The sequence below is a fragment of the Peromyscus eremicus genome, chromosome 20 (genome assembly GCF_949786415.1).
Source record: "Peromyscus eremicus chromosome 20, PerEre_H2_v1, whole genome shotgun sequence".
In the NCBI taxonomy this organism is placed as follows: Eukaryota; Metazoa; Chordata; class Mammalia; order Rodentia; family Cricetidae; genus Peromyscus; species Peromyscus eremicus.
Window position 1 is genome coordinate 62,787,213 of NC_081436.1, and position 13,150 is coordinate 62,800,362.

At 47.3% G+C, this 13,150-nt stretch overlaps 1 long non-coding RNA gene across 2 annotated transcripts; it reads left to right on the forward strand.

Moving 5' to 3' along the window:
• The first annotated feature begins 2,015 nt into the window (after positions 1 to 2,015).
• Positions 2,016 to 12,773, forward strand: LOC131897005 (uncharacterized). Of its 2 annotated transcripts, XR_009375564.1 has the most exons (6): positions 2,016 to 2,360; positions 4,330 to 4,459; positions 5,841 to 6,001; positions 7,726 to 7,873; positions 10,054 to 10,311; positions 11,486 to 12,773. It is a non-coding gene; the product is annotated as an uncharacterized LOC131897005 (long non-coding RNA). The 2 variants fall into 2 exon arrangements; XR_009375563.1 differs by lacking the exon at positions 4,330 to 4,459.
• Positions 12,774 to 13,150: the final 377 nt, after the last annotated feature.

The window sequence follows — 13,150 nt, forward strand, 5'->3', positions numbered from 1 at the left end:
ACACACACACACACACACACACACACACACACACGCAGTAGCAAATCAACCTAAAGCATAGGCTTCATTTACGGGGCCAGTGCTGGGGACTGAACCAAGACCTCCTGCATGATAGGGCACCACTCCATCCCATCTCTCTTCCTACTTTTTGAGGCAAGGTCTCACTAAGTTGCCCAGGCAGGCCTTGAACTTCTGATCTACCTGCCTCTGCTTCTAGAGAGGTTGGAAGAGCAGGCCTGTGCCACCAAGCCTGAAACCTAATGTCATGCCTAAATGACCTGCACCCCTCTAGAGCTGAAGGCACCTTATTTCACAGAATCTGAGATGCTGCTGACCACAGGCTGCATCTGTATTCTCACGCCACCAAGGAAGGAAAAGGTCATCAGTAAAGACACGGTGCTTAGCCTTTCTACATTACAGGGACTGAAAGGTCTTTTTAAGCTTCAGCACTGAGAAGGACAGCAGTGGCCTGGCCTGCTCCTGGGCTGAAGTGTCCCGAAAGTCTCACTGCAGTCTAAGAACAGGTCAGTCAGGAACCTCGCCATGACCTCACCATGACCTTGCTATGACCTCACCATGACTTCACCATGACCTTGGCGTTAAACAACACCAGAAAGACAACCATAGGGTCACAGATGGAGTGTCACCAAATTTGCCCCACGCTAACCAGCCACAAAGGAAACCCTGGAGAATGTGTGGGCACCAAATCGCGGGACTTGCCCATCAGGAACTACTGGGAGGAAGAAGGCAGCTTGATGTCCCTCCCCATTGCTGGTCTTAGGAGCCGCCTTTAGTGAATGGGCTGTTGCCAAAGAAAAGGACTTCATAGACGTAGATTTCCACCACATGTGACATGTTAATGGGACAGAAGCAAAATATGAAAAATGAAAAGGTTAAAGTTTCTCTGGCTTCCCATGGTCTCATCTGAAACTGGTTCATTTCTGTTGCATATACATATCACGTTTTTCCAAAGTCAAAAACGGTCCGTTTCAGAGGCTGGATTTATTGTTCCCTCTCTCCAACATTTTTCTTTTTCTTTTATTCTTTTTGAGAGGGTGTCTCCTGTTTGCCAACTGCTCCTGGCTGGACGAGCCTGATCTCCCCATCTCCCTGCCTTCGCCTCCCTAGTGCTGGGAATGCAAGTGTGCACCAGCGTGTCTGGTGTGTGCAGGGCTGCGGATGGACTCCAGGGCCTCAGGCATGCTAAGCAAGCGCTCTACCAACTCAGCTCCAGCTACAGACTTCGCTCCTCTTCCCCTTCTTTCTAGACAGTGCCTCACTCTGCTTCTGAGGCTCGGCTGGAACTCTCCATGTGTCCCAGGCTGGGCTCTCACTTGCTGTGACATCCCACTAGACCCTCTCTGGTGCTGGGATTTCAGGCAGGAGCCGCCACACCCGGCTCAGCAGTTCTAAGGAATTCTTTTGAGAACTTTCTTCCAGAGGTCAACGATTCAGCAACAAGGCCACCCCACCCCACCCCCAGACACATTTTAATGCTGATTCTTTCTTGATCTTTTAAATATAAATTTATTCATTTCCTGGGAGGGGGGCAGGTTCAAGGGTTGGTTCTCTCCCCAGCTTGTTGAGGTAGGAGGCGCTCTCTGTTTCTGCTGCCATGTTGTGTCCACCAAGCTGACCGGTTCTCAAGCTTCCGGAGAGTCTCCTGTCTGCCTCCTGTCTCCCCCTTGGGAATGCTGGAATTACAGGTTCTTCACCAAATCTCACCTCATATGGTCCCAGGGGTCACACTCAAGTGTCAGGCTGTGCCTGCAGCTCCCCCCTGGGCCATCTCCTGATCTTTATCTTTTGAGACAGTGACCACAGAGTCTCAGGAAACAACCAAGACTGTGCTGCCCCGGGAACAGTCCTTCCTTCAGTTGTTGAATGAAAAGTTGACAAGTGGCAGCTGTCCACCTATGCCATCAGAAATATAAAGTGAGCTGGCACATATGTCACAGTAATGCTTACCTCATAATTGTCACCTGGTCAGTAGCTATTGTAAGACCCCACTGACCAGGAGAGTCACCCTTACTTCAGAAATACCCTGTGTAAAAACTGGGTTTCAGCCAGGTGGTGGTGGTGCACAGCTTTAATCCCAGGGCTCAGGAGGCAGAGGCAGGAAGATCTCTGTGAGTTCGAGGTCAACCTGGTCTACAGAGAGAGTTCTAGGACAGCCAGGGCTACACAGAGAAACCCTGTTTGGGATGATGGGAAGCTGGGCACCTGGAAATAATAAAACTGAATATTAACTCTACTTGAAGATTGCATCCCTTCCAAATTCCAGAATCCACTCTGTCTGATGGCAAGGGAGACGTGTGGATTCTATTCTCACAGTTCTGTCTTCTCTGGGACAAGTTAGTGTAAGTATCCATACTTCTGCTAAGAGAAGAATTTGAATCCTTGACTTCCAGGCAGGACGTGAGTCACTTACTACCTGTAGAGTGACTGACTTCCTGACAGCCAGTCGCTCTGCCTGTCTCTTTCTCTCTTCATACCTCCTGGAATGAGCAGGAGTCAGCACACACCCACTAATCATTCCTGAAATGTGTACTCATGAAGTTGGGGATTTCCAAGAGTGTAAGATGTTTCTCTTGTTACCTGTATGAAATACAGTGGCTAAGAACTCAAGCAGGTTTGAGTTCTGTCGTGACTCTGTGTGTGTGTGTGTGTGTGTGTGTGTGTGTGTGTGTGTGTGTGTTTTATATGGTGCCAGGGATTGACTACAAGACCTTGTACACGCAAGACAAGTGCTCCACCATTGTCCCACCCCATCCCCCAGTTGTATTTTAGGTGAAAGATATTGTTTCAGTGACCCTATCAGTACAACAATGGTTAGGATAAGTATTACCTACATAAGATAATGTATGTAAGGTGCTGAGTCCCTTGCCTGGCACATACAAGTGAACAATACACAGTACACATTTACTGTTATACCTGTTCTGTATAGTTCAGAGGATGATCTATGACCATTGTGCTTTTATTTCAAAGGAATAAGTTTATTAGGATTCTGCCACTCCTCCAGTTGCATGACTGCACATGCGCAGTTCATTAGCTAAGCAAGGGGTCTTACCTCTTACGTCATCTGTGCGCTGCGTGATTGTGTAATGTTCGCAGCGTGGTCATGAAATCTGCACATTTGTGGCGTAGCTCTGTAAGCCCACAGAATCCTTAAAAAGCTGGTCACAGACTCCTCCCCTCTCTTCTGCTCTCTCCTCCCCCTTCTCTCCCTTCTCACGTGTCTCTTCCACAGGCCTGGCCACACTCTCTTCTGTCCCCCCCCCCCCAATAAATCTCTGATACTGGGTTTTGTCGTGCTGAAATTAAAACCAACAGTATATAGCAAGCAAAGGGTGAAAAAATAAATAGCAAGGAGTAGAGAGAAGCAGCAGTAGATACCCAAACATCATCAAATTGGGGCTTTACAAGCATCCAGCAGAGATCAGCAGAGGAAGCCCGATTAAGTAGCCAGCTGGGCTTCTGATCGGCAGAGTCCCGTGCAGAGCAGTGTCTTTTTGGGTGAGGCTCCAAGTGGAAGGGCAAATAGCTAAAGTCTTCAAACCAGGTGTTTACAAAGGTCCGCAGAGATTGCTGGGAAAGCTGGAGCAGTCAGTGGAGTCCCCATTTGAGAGCGTTCCCCAGGCTGAGGGGCCCCTTGATCCTCTCCACGGAGTAGCTTCCCTGGCTGACCACCCAGCTTCTCTTTCCACCGCAGCTACCTTTACGCCGCAGGCCGAGCGCTGGTCACCTCTGTTGGGAATGCTTCACCTCCCAGCTGTCCTCAAGGACGCCGTGGTTTTGGTGTTTCCCCCCATGGGCTCTTTTGGTGGCTCTCCTCCCTCCCTGCCATAGAGATAGGAGGACAAGAGGTCTTAGAGGGACATTTTGAGACAAACAGGCTTGGGTTGAAACAGGAGAGAGCAGCCCCGCTTCAGAGGCAGCTCCCCAGTGAGCCCCAACAGTACACGACACTTTGTTAATATACTGTACTTTACATTCAGTCCATAATCTGTTCCTGTAGTAGTAAAGGAGATTTTTATATCTACTAAGTGATTTTTATAACACATATGGCAGACTGGTGTGATACATTTGGGGCCAAATACAATAAAAAAAAAATTGGTTCTATAATGGCTTCACTGTTTAACTGTAGAGTCTTGTCTTTTGTCTGGCTGGCTTGGCTATCTCAGACCCAGATGCAGGTTTTTTGTTACTTTTTTTTTTTTTTTTTTTTTTTTTTTTAGTGTTTCTTTTCCTTGTCGGTTTAACTCTACAATTTTTACACATTTATTTTAATGTATGCATTTGTTTTTATCATAATATTCCCTCCTTAAGGATTTGGAACCCAGTTCTATAGGCCATGACTGCTCCTCAATGCTTTGGATCTGCATAGAGATATTGATGAAAGGTCTGGTGGATCCCTCCCCCAGGCTCACAGAAAGAGAGGTTGGTGGCATTACTCCAGGTAACACAGTAGCCCACAGTAGAAGGAGGTCATGGTGGCAGGGGTTGGCATCTCTTAGTTAGCCTTATTTGAAGTTGTGAGGCCTAGAATCTGGAAGGCATCAGTCACAAGCAAGCAAGGACCAGGGAAACAAAGCAAAATAAAAGCAGTGAGACACAGTCTCCATAGAATAAGTCTCAGGATCCACACTGGGAAGGATGGGCCAGTATCTTTGTCAAATAACATTTTTTTAAATGCTGCAAGAGACAGATCTGGGTAGCCATTTAAGGGGGCAGCGGGGCTCGAGAAAGACTTTGCCTGGTATGAGCCAGTACTTATCTGAAGTTCCTTTGGGTTCCCCTCTGAAAATAAAGTGTATACTGTCAATTGATTTGTTAAGTCTCTCACTTTTCATTTTGGAAAACAGGACTTAATCTTGGAGAGGTGAACCAGTGAGTGATGTTCCGGACCAGTTGTTGACCAGTTGTCTCTTTTTAGCTACTCACACTTTTAAAATTGCCTTGGTTGTAGTTTCCTTTCTGATGTTTAAGACTCTATCAATGGCCACAGACTGACCTTTCGTCTTTATTTCGAAAGTCAACAGAGCCTCCCTAACAGCTACTCTTAGAGTCTTAAGGAGAGGATTTCATCTGTCAGTGATACCATCTGCAGGGATGGTCGGGCTCCTTCTGACCATGCGGCTTCCTTCGGAAGCATAAGGAATGTCCCTCTTCCTAGGCCCTCCTCCCTGCAGGATGTGTACTGGGCAGAGTCCAGTCTCCACAGACTCCATGGCTGCTCTGACTGATCAAGGGAAGAGGTGATTTACCAAAGGGGTCTCCAACGTCTCCTGGGGTGTGGCTGACTTTGGAGGGCAAAGGCCAGAACAGTGGCTGTCCTTTTCTGTTTTCTCATTGATGTAGGCCTCAGGCTTTGGATGCTGAATGCCCAGAAAGATGGCTTCGCCAATCTTATAATTTCACTGTAACATTTAGAGACACCTACACAACAATCCAACAGTTTTAAATAAACCCTGATTTTGCCAAGGTTTAGTTTCCTTCAGGGGTTAAAGCCTAAAAAGGTTAGAAAAACACAAGTAATCATCTTGATTAGAGGCAGTTTTTTTTTTTTTTAAATCAGTTTTGTTGTTTAACATTGCCATGAGCAGGTCAATGTAACCTTAGGGATTTTAATAACCTTTAATCATTAAGTCTACAGCACAGCTAAGTCTCACCCTCCAAAACCCTGATGGGACTTACTGGGGGGGCCTTCTCCAACGTGCGTAGGCAACCTGCTTTTGTTTTTATCTTTTTTTCTTAATTAAAAAAATGTAAGGATAAGTCCTCTTTTACTGTATTAAATCTTATCTAAACATTCTCTTTTATACTGATTTTTTAAGCAGCGATCACTGTGGACAGGGATGATTATTTGTGGCCACACTGCATTAAAACCCTTGAATTTCTCAAGGCCTGGGGAGTGTGTCTACCTCTCCTGTGTTTGGAGTTTCCGATTATCCAGGAGATGTGGGATGAAGAAGCCCATCGGATCCGTGAATAGTGCTGGGTAAGTGGTCAGTGCAGAGCAGGAAGAGGAGAATCGTAGAGCTGGGATGGGGAGGAAGGCCTTAGTGAGGGGCAGGGGTCTGATACCAAGGCATAGTGGGAAGGAACTCTGTTTGGGGCAGGAACTGGAGCCTTTTAGCAAGTTACATATTGACCCTGAGACTCAGTTTCCTCATTTGTAAAACCTTTACAAGATGGCGCAAAATCAAATTCGAGCACTGGTCCCAAGGCCAGATACAGACAAAACACACACAAAAGTGTCTGTTCCCCTTACAGTGACTGCTGTGTTATTTAAACCTTTTAAAAGTAAGATTGATTGATTTTAGGTGTATGCATGTGGGAGGGACCATGTATGGTGGAGGTTAGAAGACAACCTGAAGGAATCCATTTTTTTTTCCTTCTACCGCTTGAGTCCCAGCAATCAAAATCAGGTCTTCAGGCCTGGCAGCATGTCCCTACGTGCTGAGCCATCTTGAGGGTCTGTGTTATTTAGCGTGGGATTTTACGGAGCTCTCTAAGAAGTATTTGCAAAATAAAAGATAGTGCCTTGACCAAGGCTCAGATTCTGGAAAAACAGAACAGATTCAGGAAAACAAAAGTTCTTCTGGAGACATAACCCAGCCAAGAGGAGCTCAAGGGAAGGGGGTCCAATTTCCAAGTGGCTGGAGCTGCGATCAGAGGCGCTTTTAAAATGCACATGGATGCTGAGGGCAGGAGAGGGGAGGGGGAAGCAGGGCTGTTGGGTGCGGAGGATGAGCTCTTGGAAGGTGTTGCAGTAACCAGATTGGAAGACGGTGACCTAAACCAGCTATGGTGGCTCACACTGTGATCCAGCACTGTCATGAGTGGGAGACTACCAAAGACGGGCCAGCATAGTGAAGTGGTTGTCGTAGAAGATGACCGAGGGTCTTACGATGTAGCCCTGCCTGTCCCAAAATTCTCTACATAGACCAGGCTGTCCCGGAACTCAAACTCACAGAGATACACCTGCCTCTTCCTGTCGGGTGCTGGGTTTAAAGGCCTGGGCTACTAAGCTCCATTTCAAAGTTGGGACAGACAGGAAATTGAGATGGATTGGATGAGGGCGTTAAGGGCAAGTCTGAGATTTAGAGCTGAGAAAAGACCTTCAGCCTTGACAGCATGCAGGCAGGTGACAGGCGTTGCTTCTTATGGGGTTAAGGTGGTGAGAGCTTGATCTGGTGGTGTTTGAAAGAGAGCAGGCTACATGCTGTGTAGTAGTCTGGACTGTATCACACAGGGAAGCGTATTCATGGGAAAACCTGAAATCCAAATAAAAACTGGCATTTAGTGAACAGCGGCATTCCAGCACCAGTTTCTAGCTCTTGACAAACGTGCTGTGTAACAGAAGCGGTCAATATCAGAGGAAGTTGGATGTGGGGGCGGGGGGGGGGGGGTGTCTCTGAACTGTCTCAGCAGCCTTTTCACAGCGAGAGGAGGGGGGAGGAGAGAAAGAGACAGAGACAGAGAGACAGATAATGACAGAGAGACAGGCAGAGACAGAGAGCAAGTGAGAGAGGGAGAGGGGGGAAGAAAGTGAGAGAGAAAGCAAAAAAGAGGAGGAGAGAGAGCAAAAGAGAGAGCAAGAGAAGGGGGAGAGGAGCAAGAGTGAGAGCGAGGGGAGAGACAGAGACAGAGAGAAAGAGGGAGACTAGAAAATGTTTTTTCAAAGGGACCATGAATGCAGATAATTCTCCATTCTTTCAGGATAGGATCATTTGTTTGTGGATGATCTGGACGCCTGCTGAAATTCTACCACTGAAATGTTCAGCTCCGAAGAAAGCAAGTCAGCAAGTAGGCTTCCTCCATGTTTTCAACTCTGGGTCCCTGACTTCCTCCGTAATGGAAGCGTGAGGTGAAATAAACCTTTTCTTCAACACCCCCTCCAAAAAAAATACAAGGAAAGTTATTTTCAACTGTTGGGCTAGAAGGATGGTCCAGTGGGTAAAGAGATGGCCTCGGGGCTGGACAGCCGGAGTTCTGGTCCCTGGGACCCATGTGGCAGAAAGTGAGAGACGCCTCCAGAGGCTGTCCTCTAACCTCACCTTCATGCCTGTGCTGTGGTACGCAGGGGCACACGCACACACAAAATTAATCAATCAAATCGTCAGCTCTTTCTCCTTCCGTGAACTGTAATCATAGACCACAGCATCGCCTCACACCCTGCACATTTATATAATTACAAACTGTCAATTTCCACTGAAAAGAAAAAAACCATAAAAACTTTCAGCTCTTTGGCCATGGTTGTTTCCACTGCTGGGCAGTGTCTGCCTGTACTTGATAATTCCTGAATCCTGATTAGTCATTTAGACCTTCATGTGGGTGAGTTTATATGCTTCCTGACAGCAGGGAGGTGAGGAATCAGAAAGTGGGGGCTTGCTGGCCTCACGAACTAGTCTAGGCCTGGAGTGCTTTAGTGAGGGCTGTATGGATGCTTGGCTTTGGCTTTTATGGTCTGCTTTTCTTCTACTTGGTCCTTTTTCCTCCTCCTCCTCTTCCTCCTCCTCCTCTTCCTCCTCCTCCTCCTTCTTCCTCCCTCTTCCTCCTCTTCCTCTACCTCCTCCTCCCTCCTCCTCCTCCCTCCTCCTCCTCTTTCTCCACCTCCTCCTCCTCCTCTTCCTCTTCTTCTACCTCCTCCTTTTCTTCCTCCACCTCCTTCTCTACCTCTTCTTCTACCCCTCCTCCTTCTCCTCCTCCTTTCCCTCCTTCTCCCTCCGTCTCCTCCTCTTCCTCCACCTCCTCTTCCTCCTTCTCCTCCTCCTCCTTCTCCTTCTTCCTCCTCTTCCTCCTCTTCTAATAGTCTCAAAAATTAGCAAAATTGGAGTAGAGTGCTTTCTTTCCCTCGTGGGTCACAGCACTTTCAGGATGCTTTTGTGTTTACAGCCACTCTGCCCCTGGCACTGGTCCAATGCTAACCATGGCAGAAAGCATATCTGAGCCCCCAGATGTCCTCACCAGCCTGAGGGGGGCTGACAACTGCCAGCTCCCTCTGAAAACTCACATGCTGGCCTTATCTCACTGTCCCAGAACCTTGAACTTGAGTTTTCTTGTGCTATTATTTAGACTAAGAGTGTTGGATTCCTGGGACTAAAAGAAGAACCCTTGAGATCTTACACCTTATTATTTATAAATATTTATAAATGTTATTTATAAATATTATGAGTGCCTTCTGAATGAAAGCAGTGAGCATATGTTGAACTAATTGTATATTAAGTAAAAACTTTGAGATGTGTCAAAAGAACAAAACCTTGACTCATCAAGAATTAAATTACCCTAGACAGGTTTGCTGGTATAAGCCTGTGATACCCAGGGCTGGAGAGACTGAGGCAGGGGGATCTTGTGTTCAAGGTAAGTATCAGCAACTTAGTGAGAACTGTATTAGAATGGACCTTAGAGCAGAATCCAGGGTGTGCCTCAGTGGTGGCATGCTCACCTAGCATGTGTGAGGCCCTGGGTTCGATGCCTCCAGTCCTAAAAAAAAGGAAGAAAGGAAGGAAGGAAGAAAAAAAGAGAAAGGAAGAAATTATTCTCAAGAAATTTTGTTTTAATTCACCCCCATCCAAATTTGTAACTAATGAAACCCAGAGGGAAATATATATTAACCATTTACTAAGTAAGCATTCTTAACTGAACTTTAAAATATAATTGAATTCATTAACACATCTGAAACCCAAAGTCTATAAAATACACAAACAATCGTTTTCGTCAGAAAAACAGGCAACTGTAGTGACCTTTTCAAATCTCTAGCACAGCGATGGTTCTTGCTGATGTCTGTGCTCCCACGCTCTCCTCTGCTTGCGAAGTCTGTCACTGCCTTCAAGGCAGACTTGTAGGGAAATGAGAACCTGTCCAAGACCTCATTAAAATGAAACACAAAACCTTTTAAGTTGATTAGATGTTCTGTCTGAGATCCAGGCGCAAGTAGGGTCATCTGTGCAGCCCAGCTTCATTTATGATTCCAAAGGCTTTTATTTTACCTGCAATTGTGGCTTCTTCGTGGAGAGACATTTACAAAGTTCTGCTCGTCCCTCACAGGGCACCAACAACAGACTAAGGAAGCGATTCCATCCAAGTCCAGTTTGGTGAACCGGCAAGTTTAGATTAGCTTACAGGACAGGAGTGTGTGGTGACCCAAAGGCAGACACATCATCTAGAAACCCTACCTCAACCTGGGTGACAAGAACGCCACATCCTGGAGCTTCTGGACCAAGTGACTGACAGTGCCATTATGCACAGTCCCTGAGCAACTGTCTCCAGCTTTAATCGTCTTTAGGGAGGAGCCTTGTGAATCTGGTGAGTTTCTGAGCTTCCTGGACCTTGTGAGTATCATCAGCCTCTGGTATCCGTATGAGCCTCCTTCCTCCCTTCAGAAGGGAATGCTCGAATTCAGAGGAAACCATTACAGAATATCAGGAAGGGAGATGGGGTGTATGGGTATTGACTCCAAAGTGAGCAAAAGGTTGTTTTGACCTATGTGGTCAAGAGGAAAGGAACCTCTAACTTGAAGCCTTGGCCAGGGTCGGCTTTCATGGGAATGTGACTGACGTGGTTACACAAGGGCCTGGACTCAGAAGGGCCCGATGCTGTCTGTCACTCTCTGCTCAATAGTTTTTGATCAAGGGGCTGAGACTCGTTACACCAGGCTTTGCAAAGTCCTGCCCAGCCAGTCCTGCTGTCCTGCGGTGTTTTGTGGGGTGTTTGTGGGAGGCATAACACAAAGGAACCATCGGGCAGAGACTGCAGTAGATGGAAAAAGGACGGGCAGGTGTCTGGGCTTTGGGTGGGCAAGCTCAAGGGTGCTGTCCTCTGTTTGCAATGCTGTCCCTCACCTTCCAGTTCTGCAGTCTGGAACCCACGTGCTTGCACCCGGTGGAGCAGAAAGACAGGTGGATGGGGACAGGAGAGTCAGATCCCATGGGCTGCTGATGAAGTTATAGCTTATTCTAACCTGACCCAGCACGCCGAGGAGTTTTAGACAGAGGGATAATGATCGGTTATGAACCCACAGATTATGAACAGCATCATGTCTTCAGCCACGACAAGATGACACTAGCTTCAGTGTCAGAACGGCTCGGGCAGTCGAAGTGAAAGCGGGGAGACTGGTGATGGCATGGTTGATGGCATGGTAGCTGGGTTTGGAGTGGCAGCATCTCTGGAAATGAGACGCAAAGTGGCTCTTTCTGTTCCATGAGGCCAGCTGTCCCAACTGCCTGTAGTACTCACACCGGGCTGTCAGAGCTTCTCCCTGTGGTCCACATCTTAAGGAAGCACTGACTCTTCAGGTCGTCCCCCACGCTCCAGCTGAGGGAGTCCTGAGTGACTCACCTGTTATGAGAGTACACTTGCAAAAGAGGTCTAGGCTCATTCAGATCAGACTGCAAAGCCATGCTCATAAACCAAACAAAGATACTTGAAATTTGTGGCTATGTTTATTTTTGGTTATCAAATGTCTCTTTCATATCAATAGGAAATGAAGCTGTTAAAAAAATAAAAACTATGAAAAGTACTCAAGACAAGAAGTGCTATATCATAATGACTCCGTTCCCATAGTGATGTCACAAGATACGCAGAAACACTGGGGCCGCTTAGCAGTCAGCACAGGACTGTGGATTGACGGTAAGCCGGTCGGTGGATGGTGAAGGCTGCCTGTAGCCACAAATTGCTTCCAATAGCCAAAATATCACACACATCAGAAGCAGAGAGCTAAAAGCAGTAAATTCAAGAATCCAGCTACCTTCAACACACCTGCATGCACAAGTGTCTGATATTTTAAAAAAAACAGGATAAAAACAAAAACAAAAAAATCCCCTCAGCACTTTGGAAATAAGCTAGGTCCAAAATTAACCTCCTGTCAACCTCGACAAGACCACAGTGGTGTAATTTGTCCTTGACTCTGGGTCGTCTTCACCAATGTCAAGATGTCTACACTCTACAACATGCAGAGGTAGGACGAGGCGTGCCACAGACCGGAACCTGAGTCATGTCCCTCAGTGCTGACGCTCTTTCCAGCACATGGTAGGTAACAATACCAACTGCTTACATTGCCTAGAAGAATCTGGGCTTCCGGGTGAGACCCGCCGCAGGACAAAGGGAAGCATGACTCTGGAATGCTAGGAAGGAAAGCAAAGCCTGTAAACCAGGATGGCAGGTCGCAATTAGACAGGGAGGCTCCACTCAAGCACACAGGAGAAGATAAACCACAGTAACCGGAAACAAGACAGACAGACACAAACTGAAAAGTTTCCACATGGCGACTTGCAGCAGGAAAGGTTGCCAGGGACTGATTCTATGTGGCTTTCGAGACGTCTTAGGAAGACAGAGTGGGTCCTGGCTCTGCTGCCCTGCCACCCTGACCATCTCCCTTGGCTGTCTGGGATGTGGTTGCATCATCTGTCACCAGAGCTCATTCCCCAGTGCTTGTCCTGCGAGTCACATTCGCAGCACTTGACACCATGTGGCCATCCTGCAACCCTGAGCTCCTCTGGCCTCCTGTTCTCTGGCACTCTTCCCGGCAGCCACTCTTTCTCATCTCCTTCACTAGTTTCTCTTCCTGTGCTCACCTCTAAAATGCCAGTTTCCCCGAAGCTTCTTCCTTTTGTGTCTCACCCTGGGCAATCCCGTGGACGTCATTGCTCTGACTACCACAGTGTTTCCCAAGCATCTGTCTCCAGCCTCTGCCTCCTTCCGATCTCACCAGCTCACTGACCACAGGATTACACATTTTCCTCCCTCCCTTCCCCCTTCTTCTTCTTCTTTTTTTTTTTTTTTGACATGTCACTGTGTAGATCAAGCTGACCTCAATCAAACTTGAGATCCTCCTGACTCTGCCTCCTGGATGTTGGTGCTGGGACTGTAGGCATGTAGCGTCAGACTTGGCAGGACTGGATATTCCCACCTGGCTGCGTATTCACTAACCAGGATCCACTGAGCCCGGAATCAAGCTCATATCCCCTTCTCTCTCTGCTCTCCTTTTTGCCAGTTATCACAGCCATTACATACTTGCCTAGAAGCCCAGGACTTGTCCACTTCTCTCTCCTTCACCATGAGCTCAGAACTGTCATTGAATAGATCGTTTTATTGTCGGTATTGGGGACTAAATGTAAGAGTCACAGTGCTGATAAGCACTCCATCA